General features: G+C 32.4%; 1 protein-coding gene across 1 annotated transcript in view; it reads left to right on the forward strand.

Annotated features, from left to right (window-relative positions):
- The window catches only part of LOC114339236 (protein NDRG3), a 658690-nt gene that overhangs the window by 393729 nt on the left and 248706 nt on the right, over positions 1 to 16255 (forward strand). The window lies entirely within an intron of this gene.

Genomic DNA, 16255 nt, shown 5'->3' on the forward strand with positions numbered 1-16255 from the left:
TCTTTGAGCTAACACATTAAAAGCAAAGAGGCACTGAACTGCAATCAAATCCTTTCGTCCTTTCCGGGTAATTATCAAAATAATTACCAAAGATGCTACTAGCACCATCTATGAAACAAAAGTCTAATAAGTCAAGAAATAAAATTCGAAATTATTTATCCTCTGAGCTTTTTAAGTTGGAAAAATAAAGCATAACAGAGTGGCGAAATACTCGACAAGGGAAATCTAAATTGCATTTCACGTCCTGTCATTCACCATGATAATAATTTTAGCGAACTATTTCCTTTAATATCCACCAAAGGTGAATAAAGTATAAACTAAAAGAAAAGAAAAGGTGGTTCAGATTCGATTACAGTACAGAGCCTCTAATATGTGATTATACGTATTTTGGAATAGCCGTTTCCTCATCGGAGCACCTGGATAGAGGCACTGCAGTGCCGGATTAACAATAGGCGGACTAGGCGGCCGCCTAGGGCCCGGGCACAAATGCATTAATTAATATTGAATTATTTAAGCAGTAATTAAAAAAAATTAAAATGTTAAAAAAATCATAATAGGGCTAACTGAGACAAAAAAAGAGAATGGTTAATTTATGATTTCCAATCAAACTCAGTTTTTTGTTTTGTGTTTTGTCAAATATCAGGAAAATACAACCGACTTCAAGACAAATTAAGCAGATATCTTCAAAGGCATTTTTATATTCCATGTTCAAATCATTCTCTCAATTTGGTAATCAATTTTGCAAGCAAATTTTGCTTAGAAGCTGGTAATTATTTTGGTATGGTACGTTTTTTTTTCAATTTCTACCCACCGATGGGCCTTATAGTCCATTCACTCACGGTAAAATATTGCAAAACCTCCGGATTTTAAAGAACCTTTGGATTTGAAACAAGAGCTTTGATTGACATGAAATTTGGTATAAGCATAGCTAACATGTCAAAGAAAAAAGTGATATTGTGCCAATGTGTGTTTTTGCTCTACGGTTGAGTCCACCCCTTCTCGGGGGTGAAAAAATATACCGTCAAAATACGTCCGGAAGTAGATAAACTGACTAACTATAAGCAACTTTTGTTCAATAGAGTTTTTTCATCAAGTCAATACATTTCGAGTTATTTGCAAGTGAATATCTTCATTTTTCAACAAAAAATAACACGTTTTTAGACGGTTTTCCGCAATAACTCAAAAAGTAACTATTTTATCGAAAAAATATTCTTAGCAAAAATATAGCTTTTAAAAAATTGGAAAAATGGTGTATGTGTGCACTCTGTAGACCCAGTAGAAAAGCACAGTTGTAGCTAATGAAAAGTAGGTTCTTATTCGTCAAATTCCAAATCGAATATTTAAACGTGAAATATTCAAAAAATGAAGCACTTTTCATGGAAAGCTCATCATAACTGGTTTAAATGTTTAAAAAAGCAATATTCTTGTTTAAAAAAAATCTAGCATAAAAAGTAAGCAAGATACGCTCAGAATAAAGTTAAACCCATTTTTTGGTTAAAAAACTGGTGAAAATTACCCCCTAATTAGCATCCCAAATGAAATTAATCCTTACCGCTTGACAAGCTACTTTACTTATGTATTGTTTATATGCTCTGTGAGTTTTATCGGTATAAAGTGCTTATTTATAAAAGGGCTGTAGCAGAAAGGGCTTGAACAAGTTAATAATCACGAGTGTATGCAATTTTTTTTATTTGGATTAATGCCTCGACAACAACTAATGGCCATTGACATGGTACAGTGGATTTTTCCAATTAGGTACCTAGTGTAATGGGTAGTGTGTGTTGAATAAATGTCTTGTTACTTAGCAAAGTCGCTATTGTTTTTGCAAAGAGACGCTAATTGTATCCGAAAATCTGCGATCCATCCGGTGAGTACCGATCCCACAAGGATAGAAACTATTTTCATTTATTAATTTCTAATAAATGAAAAATTCTCTACCCGGGGTATGCAAATGTTGAACAGTCATATCTTAACCAATTTGTATCTCTCAAAAAATCAAAAATTTGAAATAGTCAGAAAAGCAAAACCTACATTTTTTTACTCTTTAAGATTTTTGGTACCACTAATAATTTTTAAGTTATTTTCAAAAAAGGACATTTTTTTTTCAAAATTTCAAAAAAATTGTTTTACTTTAAATCCCATTGTTTTGAAATATACGCACTGTGAACCGGTGAAACTTACAGATCATATAAATAATATACTTATAAGGTTTTTCAAGATTTTCACAAATTTTCAAGATTTTTTTGCCAAAAAAAAAGGAATCAACATTATTTTAAGCTTTACTTGCTTAATTTTGATACTTGAAACTTGTTAAAAAAAAGCAAAAATAAAACTTTTTTAACACTTTAAAAAAGTTGTGATGATTTTTCACCGAAAAGTGCTTCATTTTTTGGTTATTTACGTTGAAATATTTGATTTGGAATTTGTCGAATAAGAATCTACTTTTCATTAGCTCCAGTTCTGCTTATACTGAGTCTACATACTTCATACATACATCATTTTTTTAAATTTTGTATACGCTATATTTTTCCTAAGAATATTTTTTCGATAAAATACTTAATTTTGGAGTTATTTGCAAAAACCGTCTAAAAACGTGTTTTTTTTGTTGAAAAATGAACAAATTCACTCGCAAATAACTCAAAAAGTATTGATTTAGTGAAAAAACTCGATAGATCAAAAGTTACTTAGAATTAATCAGTTTATCCCCAAAGGGTTGCACTCATACTCAGGGCAAAATCACATATCGACACAATATACCTTTTTTTCTTTGGCATATTAGCTATGGACTATTAATGGGAAGTTGTTGCGAAATGTAAAAAAAAGAAAAATGATCTTTTTTACATTGTCGTCATTTATTTTTGAAGTAACTACTTCCCAAAACAATATAAATATCTGTAAAGTTGTTTTAAGTAAATGGTCGCTATAAAGGGGCCTACTTCTTATGGCCGCCTAGGGCCCCATGATGCCTTAAACCGTCACTGAGGCACTGAACTGAAATCAAATCCTTTCATCCTTTTCGGGTAATTATCAAAATAATTACTAAAGATGCTACTAGCATCATCTATGAAACAAAAGTCTAATAAGTCAAGAAATAAAATTCGAAATTTTTTATCCTCTGAGCTTTTTAAGTTGGAAAAATAAAGCATAACAGAGTGGCGAAATACTCGATAAGGGAAATCTAAATTGCATGTCACGTCCTGTCATTCACCATGATAATAATTTTAGCGAACTATTTCCTTTAATATCCACCAAAAGTGAATAAAGTATAAACTAAAAGAGAAGAAAAGAAGGTTCAGATTTGATTACAGTACAGAGCCTCTACTATGTGCCATCTACTATGTACTCTACTATGAGCACCGGTGAGGAAACGGTTATTCCGAAATACGTATAAGCACATAGTAGAGGCTCTGTACTGTAACCAAATCTGAATCATCTTTTTTTTTTCTTTTATTAAATATTAAATTTTTTATTTCTAGGTAGTCTAATATTTTGAAAATTAAAAACGAAACTTTTACTGATTACGAAATTTTTTTTATATGAGCAATATCTCCAGAGTTTAGGCGAAAATATGGGCACAAAAAAAATTAAAACTTTCGATTTTTTTTATGTTGTTAATAAAAAAAGCGCAGGATTTGCGACTGCCGCGTCTTTTGAATATTATTAATGATACAGGTACCCCTATGGAAAATGTCCATTATAATCCAGTCCATCGACAGATGATCTGGGCTAATAAAACACTAAAATTTCGGAGAATATTAGTCTAAATAAAACCGTATTACCAGAGAACGGCAGTTCTCGCCAGTGGCGCACATCCACACTCCCCTACACGCGACACTATATATACACGAAATTTTCGATTTTCTAAATCTGACTGAATTGAAAATTGGGCCAAATCCCATCTTAATGTTTAGGAAAAGACTCACCCATTCATACGTCAACCATCCATTTTGGTCCACGGGTGTGGATTTTACGGCCCTTCCTATTTAGGGTCTGTTTTTGTTCTCGTCCCCAAAACTCTCAAAAACTTCGAAAATTTAATTCCGACCTTTGCGGCTTCTGATAGTTCTAATCATTACATTTCTAACGCATGTCTAATTTTGAAAATCGGTTATACCATTCAAAAGTTACCGAGCTCAGAAATATGACTCAATTTTTATTTAAAAAACGGAAAATATTGGTCGATATGTATGTATGTATGTGGAAAAATTAAACCGATCTGGAGAAAGAGACAGGAGAACCGCAAATACACCAAATCAATAGTATTGAGTTAAGTTTTCAAATGGTGTCTAAGCCGCAAGGATCAGACATACACACGGCTCAGTATAGCCGAAAAACTAAAAAACTAAACTTTAAAAATTTTGGTTTTTCGACAATTACTCAAAATTTCAACCTACGAATTGCGCCAATAACTGAGCGTTTGCAGAAGGCCTCCAGACGAATCTAACAGTGTATACTTCATATCCGGGAAAATTCGAATTATTAAGTTATAGGCTTCATAAGTATGATCAAATCTATTTCTTATGGGAAAAACGGTTTTGCAAGCTCAATAATTCCTGTAATAGCTTCAGTTATCATACTTAACCTTAGATTCGTCAGATACTACTTGTCAATACGTTTCAAACTCATGTTTAATGATCAAAATCGGTCAAGCCGTTTAGAAGTTATTAAGCTACAAAAGTAGAATCCAATTAACGATTATTCCCTAAATCAGCGGTTCTCAAACTTTTTGAGTCATGTACCACCTACAGTTCCTTTTACTGTTTTTGGTAGCACCTATATTTTTAGATTGTATTACCAAGACTGACTAGGTACTACTATCTTAAAAATTTTTTTGTTTTGTGTACCACCGCAAATAATGATATGTACCGCCAGTGGTACATGTACCACAGATTGAGAACCGCTGCCCTAAATGGTTTATGTAGTTGTAGTAGTTACGACGCTAAATTTGATCTGGCAACGGGCAATTTGAGTTCATTTACCGGCCATTTCAATATTTTTTTTTCAATCTATTTCGAAGAGAAAAAGAATCTAGTGTACATTCGATGGACACTAGATCATTTGGGAGATAATGCGACAAAGGCGACTATTTATAAAGCTTAACGTGTAATCGAGAAACATTGCATTTAACTTCATACATTTAATTTATAAATAACTTTAAAAAACTCCTGATACAAGAATAATAAACTGCTAAACGCCGTAAAAATGAGTGGCGCATACAATATTGCAGCTACAAAATATCTGATATGAATATTACGTGACGCGAAAATGTATTTTCATTTTGATGCAAAACAAAATTTTAGTTCTATGTTAAAAGATTTTTTTGAAGTAAAACGCGCCACAAAAGGGTAACTTTGATACAGTTTGAATTTTGAAACTCTTTTGTGGCGCGTTTACTTCAAATTAAGCAAACATTATCGAAAAATCTTTTAAAATAAAACTAGAATTTTGTTTTGCATCAAAATGAAAATACATTTTCGCGCCACGTAAAATTCATATCAGCTCTTTTGTAGCTGGAATATTGTATGCGCCACTCATTTTTACTGCGTTTAGCAGTTTTTATTCTTGTTTAAATAAACAAACAATAGAATACTTCCCTAACATTTCAACAGAAAACATGATTTTAAAAACTTACCATTGTTTTTGTATCAATTTTTTGTATCACTTTACACTAAACAACTAAAGTCTCTCATACTGTCTCTTTCGCGCACGCCACTACCAAAACTAAACCATTTTTAAATACCGACCGTTTAAGATATAGCCTATCCGATTTAATAATAAACATAATCTCATCAAGTCATATATAAAACAAAAAAACGAGCTTTTGATTTGATTGTATGCGTCCGTGAATACGCGCCTCAGAGCAAAATTCGGTAGTGGGACTATTATTTTGTGGGTCATTCAAAAATGCCTACAATTATTGCTTCAAATAAAAATACCTTATTTGACAGTGATTTATGTAGATTATATAATCGCATATAAGAGTCGTTTATAAACAGTGTAAAAATTAAAGGTATTAATTTAATGATTGAGCAAGACATTTAGGAGGAGTCAACATTTGTAATATTGTTCTGAATCTATTTCCTTGTGGCAGCTTACGCAATTTACTGCAGTGAAACCCGCTTATTAGAATACTGCTTATAGGAATATCCCGGTTTAAGGAATAGAAATTTGAGTTCCCGAAATATCTCGACTAGCCACCAATGATTATAGTCCAAGAGGCAGCGCTGAAAAATCTCTTTAAATTTACTAAAGCTAGATTTTTCACAGTTGATTACTGTAATTGTGTAGAAAAACATACTGCGGTCGGTCAAGCGAAACGTAGAACAGGGGTTACTGAGAAGTTGCTTTTCTGCGAAGGTAATTAAATATATTTACTAAGGCTGAAAATCAGTACACACATTCTAAATTAAATATAAATAAAAGTTATTATAGTCGGTCAGCTGTATGACGGGACAGAGCCGGTCGGTCGGCCCTAGTGAATGTACAGGGTTATTCACTATATTTTGACCCCCTTGTAACTGCTTTATTTACAGAATTAGAAAAAAATGTAAAATACAGAAGTTATTCGATTTTTAAATTATGATTTATATATCATACTAGTGACGTCATCCATCTGAGCGTGATGACGTAATCGACTATTTTTTTAAATGAGAATAGGGGTCGTGTGCTGGCTCATTTGAAAGGTTATTCAATTCTCTATTCAGTAATATAAACATTAACATGATTAAATATACAGGGTATCCAAAATCAATTAAATTAATTGTTTAATTAATAATTCAAAAAAATGTTTTGGACACCCTGTATAAATAATGATCTTAATGTTTATAGTACTGTATAGAGAATTGAATAACCTTTCAAATGAGCTAGCACACGACCCCTATTCTCATTTAAAAAAATAATCGATTACGTTTGTTTTTAGTGCGGGATCGGTCGATAATTCCATTACGGTATAGAATATCGAAAAAAGTTATTTAGAAAAAATGTAGGCAATCATTTTCGCCACGCTTGGAAAATATGTCCATTTCTACAGGGTGATCAATAACAGCGTGGTATATCAAACATATAAATTTTTAAATATATATTTTTTCATATTTATATTCCCCTCGTAATTCTTATTCATACTATACAGAGTATTTAACAAGTTATGACCATTTTTATTTCGAAATCTCTATGAGATTAACACCCTGTATATAAAGAAGTAATTCATAGACAATAATTTGTTTTATGTAGTAAGATAAACAATATATAGTCGGAGAGATAGAAGCGGATTTTGTGCGTGATAAGTAATATGGAAAAACTATACGGGGATATGTTAAACTAGTTGTGTACATGACTTTCACCAACGGCCGGAAACCAGAGTTGGGGCCGAGGGTAGTTATAAGGGGTCAAAGTCGCGGATTTTATTATTTTTTTTATGACGCTCATGATCGAGATAGTGCACCAAAATTTGGGAATAAGTAGGTCATGACGTAACTAAGTAAAATCTCTAGGGGCGGAACGCTGCGTGGCCGACAAAGGGGTGGGGGTAGGGGTGAATATAAAAAATATAAAGGGTTTTTTGCGACGTTCGTGATTGAGATAGTGGACTAAAATTTGGGAATAAGTAGATCATAACATTACTAAGTAAAATCCTCAGAGCCGGAAACCAGAGTTGGGGATGAGGGTAGTTATAAGGGGTCAAAGTCGCCGTTTTTATTTATTTTTTTTATGACGCTCATGATCGAGACAGTGCACCAAAATTTGGGAATAAGTAGGTCATGACGTAACTAAGTAAAATCTCCAGTGGTGGTACTCTGCGTGGCCGACAAAGGGGTGGGGGAGGGGTGAATACACAAAATATAAGGTGTTTTTTGCGACGTTCGTGATTGACAGAGTGCACCAAAATTTGGGAATAAGTAGACCATGACATAACTAAGTAAAATCCTCAGAGCCGGAAACCAAAGTTAGGCATGAGGGTAGTTATAAGGGGTCAAAATCGCCGTTTTTATTATTTTTTTTGTGACGCTCATGATCGAGATAGTGCACCAAAATTTGGAAATAAGTAGGTCATGAGGTAACTAAGTACAATCTCCAGGGGTAGAACGCTGCGTGGCCGATAAAGGGGTGGGGGTAGGTGTGAATATAAAAAATATAAGGGGTTTTTTGCGACGTGCAAGATTGAGATAGTGCACCAAAATTTGGAAATAAGTAGACCATGACTTAGCTAAGTAAAATCCCCAGAGCCGGAAACCAGAGTTGGGGATGAAGGTAGTTTTAAGGGGTCAAAGTCGCAGTGTGTATTATTTTTTTGTGACCCGGCACAACATTTGTCTTCCACGCAGCGTTCCGCCCCTGGAGATTTTACTTAGTAATGTCATGATCTACTTATTCCCAAATTTTGGTGCACTATCTCGATTACGAACGGCAAAAAAACCCCCATATATTTTTATATTCACCCCTGCTTACCACCCCTTTGTACCCCAAGCAGCATTCCGCCCCTGAAGATTTTACTTAGTTACGTTATAACCTACTTACTCCCAAATTTTGGTGCACTATCTCCGTCTTTAGCGCCACAAAAAAAATAATAAAAACCGCGACTTTTACCCCTTACAACTAACCTCGTCCGCCACTCTGGTCTCCGCCTCTGGGGATATTACTTAGTTATGTTATGGTCTACTTATTCCCAAATTTTGGTGCCCTATCTCAATCACGAACGTCGCAAAAACCCCTTACATTTTTTTATATTCACCCCTGCCCCACCCCTTTATCGACCACGCAGCGTTCCACTCGTGGAGATTTTACTTAGTTACGTCATGACCTACGTATTCCCAAATTTTGGCGCGCTATCTCGATCATGAGCGTCACAAAAAAAAAATAATAAAGAACGGAACTTTGACCCCTTATAACTACTTTCCTTCCCCACTCTGGTTTCCGGCTCTGGGGATTTTAATTATTCATGTCATGGTCTACTTATATCCAAATTTTGGTGCACTATCTCAATCACGAACGTCGCAAAAAACCCGTTATATTTTTTATATTCACCCCTACCCCCACCCCTTTGTCGGCCACGCAACGTTGAGCCCCTAGAGATTCTACTTAGGTACGTCATGACCTACTTATTCCCAAATTTTGGTGCACTATCTCGATCATGAGCGTCATAAAAAAAATAATAAAATCCGCGACTTTGACCCCTTATAACTACCCTCGGCCCCAACTCTGGTTTCCGGCCATTGGTGAAAGTCATGTACACAACTAATTCAACATATCCCCGTATAGCTTTTCCATATTACTTATCACGCACAAAATCCGCTCCCAGCTCTTAGACTAATACTGTAGTTTTTAAATTAAGTCCAATTAAAATCATTGACGAATGTTTTTATACAGGGTGAACTACAAAACCAAATTACGATTTTCTCTATTTTTTAAATGGATCACCCTATATTTTATTTTTCAAAAATATTGTATTTAATATACTCTTTCATATTTATATAGCATTCCCTATATCTAAACTTATTACTTTCGGAGATATTTTTAGTTTTCTTCAACTTTCGGGAATACATTCAATTTTTCTAGTAGAAATAAGTTGGTATTGAATGATAATTAAACAAAATTATTTTTATTTAGTAAATAACTAACACAAAATTTAAACCATAGCAATATGCAATGAATGTATCAATAAATGTGATATTAAGGAATTATCATATTTCCCTAATATACAAGAATCATACAATTCCTACAAAAAAATATAGGTATCTTCTGTATAATAAAATTACAAGAATATTTTTATTTAATAAACAACTCACACAAAACATAAATCAAAACAATATACAACTAATTTAATAGTTTTTAGATTATTATATCAACATCATTCTAAGCCAAGAAGTTTTTAGTAACACATTCCTAATTGCAGATTGTGACCCGCAGTTATTAATAATATAATTTTCATATTAAATTTCATTAATATGCATCAAGAAATCCCTACTTTGTTAACACTCAAACTAGGTGATCTATAAATGTTTAAGGTGATATTGTTAGAGATTATGTGATTGGTCCACATTTTTTGACAGTTGAGGTTTTTATACGACGGTGCTCCAGTTCTTCCAAAATTGATTTTTTTCAAGTGGGGCTATATAAAAAACCTTGTATACCAGAAGCATCCAACAACGCTTGATGATATGAAAAATAGAATAAAAGAAGCTTTTAATAATATTGACTTACAAAAATGTTAGAAATGTGGCTCGGTCATTTGAATATCGGTTACAAAATGGCATAGACATTGAAAGTGGTCATTTTCAACATTTACTTTAGACTTAAATCCTTAACATCACATTAATAATTGGTACATTCATTAAATTTTGTTATGGTTTATTATTTTTTTGTTAGTTATTAATTGAATGAAAATATTTGTTATATTATTACATAATACTTATTTGTTAAGTTATTTATATTTATAAGAATTGAATGTATTCCCGGCAAATGAAGAAAACTAAAAATATCTCAGAAACTAATAAGTCTAGGTATAGGAGATGCTATATAAAAATGAAAGAGTATCATGAATACAATATTTAAAAAAAAATAAAATATAGGGTGATCTATTAAAAAGAAAATTGAGAAAATCTTAATTTTGTTTTGTAGTTTAAAAGTGCTTATAAAAATGAATGTTCTACTAAAAAATTATTGGCTTAGAATGCTGTTGATATGCCAATCTAAAAACTGTTACATCAGTTGTATATTGTTTTGACTTATGTTTCAAGTAAATTATTTATTGAATAAAAATAATCTTGTGATATTATTATATACAATACAAAGTTTTTTTGTAGGAATTTTACGTTTCTTGTATATTAGGAAAATATGATAATTTCTTAATATCACATTTTGGGTATATTCACTGCATATTGCTATGGTTTATATTTTGTGTTAGTTATTTATCTAATAAAAATAATTTTGTTTAATTATCACTCAATACTAACTTATTTCTACTAGAAAAATTGAATGTATTCCCGAGATTTGAAGAAAACTAAAAATATCTCGGAAAGTAATCAGTTTAGATATAGGGAATGCTATATAAAAATGAAAGAGTATATTAAAAACAATAATGTTAAAAAATAAAATATAGGGTGATCCATTTAAAAAAATAGAGAAAATCGTAATTTGGTTTTGTAGGTCACCCTGTATACAAATATTCGTCAATGATGTGAATTGGACTTAATTTAAAAACTACAGTATATTGTTTATCTTACTACATAAAACAAATTATTGTCTACTAAGTACTTCTTTATATACAGGGTGTTAATCTCATAGTGATTTCGAAATAAAATTGGTCATAACTTGTTAAATACTCTGTATAGTAATGCAAAACCATATATTATATGAACAAGAATTATGAGGGGAATATAAATATAAAAAAATATATAGGGTGTCCCATTTAAAAAATTATATGTTTGATATACCATGCAGTTACTGATCACCCTGTAGAAATGGACATATTTTCCAAGCGTGGAGAATATCATTGCCTACATTTTTTTTAAATAACTTTTCTCGATATTTTATACCATAATGGAGTTATCGACCGATCCCGCACTAAAAACTCACCCTGTATATGTCAAAAAATCATAATTAAAAAATCGAATAACTTTTGTATTTTACATTTTTTTTTTAATTCTGTAAATAAAGCAGTTTACAAGGGATCAAAATATAGTGAATAACCCTGTACATTCATTGGTGCCGACCGCCCGGCTCTGTCCCGTCATACAGCTGACCGACTATAATAACTTTTATTTATATTCAATTTAGAATGTGTGTAATGATTTTCAGCCTTGGTAAATGGATTTAATTCCCTTCGTAGGAAAGCAACTTTGATACCCTCTCACTAACCCCTGTTCTACGTTTCGCTTGACCGACCGCAGTATGTTTCTCTACACAATCACAGTAATCAACTGTGAAAAATTTAGCTTTAGTAAATTCAAAGAGATTTTTCAGCGCTGCCTCTCCGTCTATTAGCTATAATTAAATAAATAAGCCACAATTTAAGTTTCAAATAAAATTTATTTCATGATTCGACTTTCACTTCGGAAATCGTTATCAAAATACTTATATAAAATGTTATAAAACATTATAAGTCACGATTTTGTTTGTTTACTTTTACAAGTGCCTGTTAAAATTGGAAAACAATTGGAAAAACCATAAAATATGATTTCGTTCACTTCTTCTTTTTCTTTCATACATATAATAGGCTTTTCAATGAGTTTTGCGGTTCGATTATAAAATAGTTTTTATGAACCAGTTTGTGAAGTATGCCTTTTGCGAACGCACGCGATGTTTAGAGCACGAGCGACAACGGAGCGAGTGCTATACATCGCGTAAGTTCGCAAAAAGTACTTCACGCACAGTTTCATACAATATTTTATCTATGATGAACAAATAAAAAACTGTAATTCTTCGTCACTGGAATTTATTTCTATTCTACAATTTTTAGAACTTTGAGCATTAAAAATTCTAACTTCTTTCAAACCACAAAATGTCAAAACTTTTGTTTTGACAACGCGAAAGTTAAGGTTATTTGATTATATGAAAGTGTGTCAAAAACAGTTCGAAAAAGTAAGTCCCATTTAAAATACATTGTTACTTCACGCACCCTTTAAACACTTCACGCACTGCTATCTGTGATGACAGTTTTCACAAACTAAAAACTTATACATATGACATAGAGTAGATAAACACCATTTTACGGTTTGAAATAAATTGTATTATTCAGTATGGTCATAGTTTCTTTATCATACATCAATACACTTCTTGTTCGAATAAGATTCCAATTTCATCCTTGAAGTGAGAATCTGAAATCCAAACTGATTGGGCGCAATTTGTTCTTCGCATTTTCTGTAAATTCTATTGTGGATGACTTTTAAAAATAACTTAAGCAGATGGCTCATTAGGCTTATGGTCTTAGTCCACGAACATGGGTTGAATGCAAGAAGGCCAGATAGAGTACCTCCTAAACCTCGTAGAGTCAGGCGTTTATTTACAGAAGATCACATGAATTTAACCATGGCCCAACAATGGAGTAACGTGATCTTTACTGGCTAGTCCAGATTTCTTTTAAATCATGCTGATGGACGTGTTAGACTCTGGAGAAGACCAGGCGAGCGTGTTTTGGATTCAACAATTCAAGAACTACAGGCTTTTGGCGGAGGATCAATTATGGTTTGGGGTGGGTAACATTAAATGACCGCTCTGACCTAGCAGCTATTCACAAGGAGCGATGATGGCAAAGCAGTACCTACATTAACGAAGTTCTTGAACCACATGTTATCCCAGTTGCTGAAAATATGGGTCCAGAATTTATCCTTCGGCAAGATAATACGAGACCGCGCGTGGCAAGGATAGTGCAAAATGGTATTAAAAAAATAAATCGAATTTTTCACATTTATTAATTTTTATTTATTTTTCTCACAAGAAAATTTACGGTTCAGTAACAAAAATTTGCTGTATTTATAGTGACAAGCCTTAGATATAATAAAATAAAAATAATATAATCATAATCATTCTTTCAATGAAGAGTTTAAAATTCTACATATTCAAAATAAAGGCCTTAAGTTATCTTTTTTAGAAAATTAATAAACTGAAAAATACAGATATAATTCTGAATGACCAACTCGAGACAAACAGCTCCCCACTCCTCAACCTCTTCAGTTGAAGATTAAAAAGGCAAACACATTGTAAACTATATTACTTGAGAAAGGCACTCCGCCGAAACAGCTGTAGTCACTTAGATATAATAAATTTTGTGGAAGTATAGAAAACAAACGTTTTCAGTTTTTTATTGTTAGATAAAATGAACTTCCATCAAGTAACGGTCGAATCCATCAATTATATAATCATAGATTGAATTAGATCAAAATTACGAACATCTCCTTTTTCGTTTTGGTCACTGTATTTTGTAGCCATTTATATGGATCATTTATTTATATGTTATTCGTTTAACAGATTTATTAGCATTATTTTTATTTATTTTTTGCACGATTGATCATTTTTGACTGTTTACCGTGACAGATTTTACGTCAGTAGGTGACATTTACTAGCAACTCGACGGTTAGTAATCCAACTCGACGGTAAGTACTCCAACTCGACGGTAAGTAATTCACTTACCGTCGAGTTACAAAATCTCTTAATTTTAATTTATTTTTTGAAAGAATAAACAAAACTAACGAATTATTTATTAATATTGAAACTTATGGTACAATTTGTTAAATTATTTAATGAAATCCCACTTGTTTGGGCTTAACGACTGTAAAAGTACGCTGGATGTTCGTTTTTGTATTGGGTACTTTTACAATCATTAAACCATCTGTTTGTTGGATGTCATTCATAGTAATATTATATAATTCTTCTCTTCTACAGGCACCAGATATTCCCAATATCATTGCGACCTACAAATTATGAAAAAATCTTCATTAGACTATTTCTTTTACCTAAACTAGCTTATATTACCTTGTGAACTAGAAATTCTTCATCCGGTGCTTCCATCAGAAATTTTTCAAGTGGCTCCAGTGTAAAAATGCTCGCTTTCTTAGGCCTATAGCCAACATTTTTTCTCTTCAAATACGCGATCAAAGTTGAAAATTTGGAAATACCAGTGCCATCATAAAGAAAAACGGTGGATTTAATTATTGAATATTCTGCCCAGAGGCTTCCAGGAGCTTTCAACTGCTTATGTCTTTGAACGAAATATGCCAATAGAGTCCTTTCTTCGATTCTTAAATTCTTGCCTTCGCACCATTTTTTAAAACTTTGGTAGGTATTTTGATAACGGATTTTGGATTTTTCGGGAATAATTGCGGAACACCCTTCTTCCCAAGCCCGTTCAATTTCTTCAAATTCACTTCCGCTCATATTTTAATTTATTATAATCAAAATTGTACTTAAAATTATTGACAACTAAATAAAAACTCAATTCTTCATTGTTGTTATGCACCCTAGTTACTACCTAACAACCAAAGTATCTATCTTGATAAAATGAATGAAACTAGTCAATATGACGAAAATGTTTAATTTTATAATTTATAATGGTATCAATCGTGCAAAAAACGTTATAAGCATGTCGAACGTTAAGGGTAACCGATCTCAGACAATAATTGGAGTCGTCGCCCCGCTCCTCCTCCAAACAATTGTCTTCGATCGGTATAAAACCCTTACCAGCGTTTCTCAACGTTTTACCATTTGCGCCCCAATTTTCCATAATTATTTTCACCGCGCCCCCCCCCCCTCGTTCAATAACAATATATCTATCTATACAATAATAATATTCCTTGAGCAGCATGAAACCTAATAAACTAAAAAGACATTGGGAAACGCTTCATAGTGAGTACATTAGCAAACCCCGAGAATTCTTCGAGTTAAAATTAAAATGGCGTGAAAAGCAAAAATTAGTTTTAATAAAAACTTTGACTGTGAATGAAATAGCTTTGCTTGCCTCTTATAAAGTCTGATATTAATTGTCCTTCACATAACATTTCGAACATTTGTACTTATGGTAGTGGTCTTTTCGGGCCGCTGATCACAGTTTAAAGAAGCAGAAGAAGAAAAAGAAGATTATTAAGCTTCTTGACAAGTGACGTCCGCTCATCACTGTTTTTTTTCTGTGCCTGTACTGATCACAAGTGGTTTCCAAATAGTTTTATAAAAATTATTAGAAAGTGTTTAAAATACAACAAAAGTCATCACAGAATAATTATGTATCCCGAAAGAGGCGGAAATATGAAAATTTGCAACAGAAACTGGTAGAGTTAAGGTATTTATATGACATTTTTGGGTTTTATCCCAAAAGACCAAGTTATTTATAAGATATTTTTGAATTATTTTATGTTAGATAAATTAAATTATGTGTGAATAGATCGAACTATAAATATTTAATATTTACGAAATGACAATTTTAATCAAATTCAAACTTGGGGTCCTATTTTGTTGTTATCAATATATTTTCTCTGTTGTCATAGTTACTATATCTCGCCTTCTTCCCTATTCGAAATACTCAAAACGTCAATAGTATTTGTCAAAACACACAGAGATGTAACAGGCGCTATGTTGCCACACTGCTCTGATTTTCCTATTAATGTTTATTTTGTAGCAAAATGTCCGACAGACATGATATTATGCAAAAATTTATATTGTTTGTGTCAATAAGGATAACTTAAGGTAGCCCAAAGTAATACAGACTAAATTATTAGGGGTTTAACAATAAAATTATAGCCCAAAGGTTTAAAATAGAACAAAATAAAGG

Source organism: Diabrotica virgifera, chromosome 9 (assembly GCF_917563875.1).
Source record: "Diabrotica virgifera virgifera chromosome 9, PGI_DIABVI_V3a".
In the NCBI taxonomy this organism is placed as follows: domain Eukaryota; kingdom Metazoa; phylum Arthropoda; class Insecta; order Coleoptera; family Chrysomelidae; genus Diabrotica; species Diabrotica virgifera.